Source organism: Tupaia chinensis, unplaced genomic scaffold (genome assembly GCF_000334495.1).
Source record: "Tupaia chinensis unplaced genomic scaffold, TupChi_1.0 Scaffold146740_1, whole genome shotgun sequence".
NCBI lineage: Eukaryota > Metazoa > Chordata > Mammalia > Scandentia > Tupaiidae > Tupaia > Tupaia belangeri.
In genome coordinates, this window is record NW_006206595.1 from 141,500 (window position 1) to 142,861 (window position 1,362).

A 1,362-nucleotide genomic window follows, 5' to 3' on the forward strand; every position below is an offset into this window, starting at 1 on the left:
TGTGTGTGTGTGTGTGTGTGTGTGTGTGAGAGAGAGAGAGAGGGAGGGATCTATTTAGGATACCCTAGCTCTGATGCACACACTCCCTCCCCACCCCTTCCCCTGTCTCCTTTCTACTTGCCTCAAGAATATGGGACACCTGCCGTGGTCCTGGGCTTCGAACCTCAGACATGAGGACTGGGATTCCAGCTGACCAGGACATGATCACTAAGGGGTTCTTACCTATAGACCCTTCCTCAGCTGCCCCCCACGTTTCCTCCCCCAGCCCTACCTGTTCTTACCCTCTGGCCACCTGCAGATTCCCTTCTACATCCTGGGTCAGGTTGGGGGACAGGGCTGCAAGTGCTAAAGACAGAGGTGGGCCAATGGGACTCCAGGACAAGGACTCCTGGATCCCTGTCCCAGCTTCCTGCTCTTCCTTTGTTCCAGTTGGGGTCCCCTCAACAACACTCCAGAGAATCAGACCCCCGCCTTGGCTAGAGGGAGGCAAAACTCATACCACTGGCTGGGGATCTGTCAGAGGGAATCCTCAACTGGTGGTTCAAGGAAACTTCACAGACCCCTGTCCTAGCTACCTCTGCCCTAGTCCCTCCAAAGTCCTGGACACACAAAGCAGGATCACTGGTCTCGGGCCCCTTTCCTTGCCCTCCTGCGGGCCAGGCTGTGCCATTCCATTGGGGAAGGAGTAACTTGGACCAGCTTGGACCATAAAATCTACCTCTTAGAGCCCCAGGAGAAGAAAGCCGTCGTTCCTACCCACAGGAGGGACCCTCGTCTTCCCTCATACTCCGAGCAACCACAGCAGCAGGACAGGAGCCCGCTAGCTGAAGACTCTCCCTATTACTTACCAGAATGAAGAGCAGACCACTCAGCCCATCCCCAGCCTGTCTGTCTTCCCCATTCCCTTCCACATCGGGACTGACCCAAGTTCAGGGCAGCGAGCCCTGCTCAAGCCCTGCCACAGCGGGACCAGTCGCGGGAAGAACTGCACAGCGTCGCCGCTCGGCGCCCCCTCCCCCAGCCCACCTCGCCAAGGACCCAGGCGTCCGCGGCGGGGGCGGGGGGGCCGGCTTCCCCCCCCTCACCTGGAGGGGGAGGGAGGGGGAGTGAGGCCGCGGAGCCCCGAGGTGCCGGCGTCGGGCGGTCTCGGGGATGCAGCGTCGCAGTATCAGGGGCTCGCGGTAATGGGGGGCTGGGGGGGCACGGCTCTAGGCTGGCACTGTCCCGGGGCCTCTCGGAGCCCGCCCGCCCACGTGACCGCCCCAAAATATCCGACACATTTTCTCCCAAACCGCACACTGACTCTGCAGGCGGGGACACGGAAAATATTTTCTTTCTTTTTCTCCCTCCCCACCCCCCCCA

General features: G+C 60.6%; 1 protein-coding gene across 1 annotated transcript in view; it reads right to left on the reverse strand.

The window, feature by feature from the left end:
* RARG (retinoic acid receptor gamma) overlaps window positions 1-1,324 on the reverse strand; it is a 31,893-nt gene extending 30,569 nt beyond the window's left edge. The window contains 1 exon segment of the mRNA XM_006169059.3: window positions 1,086-1,324. The gene's annotated coding sequence lies outside the window, so the exon portion shown is untranslated.
* Between the last annotated feature and the right edge of the window lie 38 nt (window positions 1,325-1,362).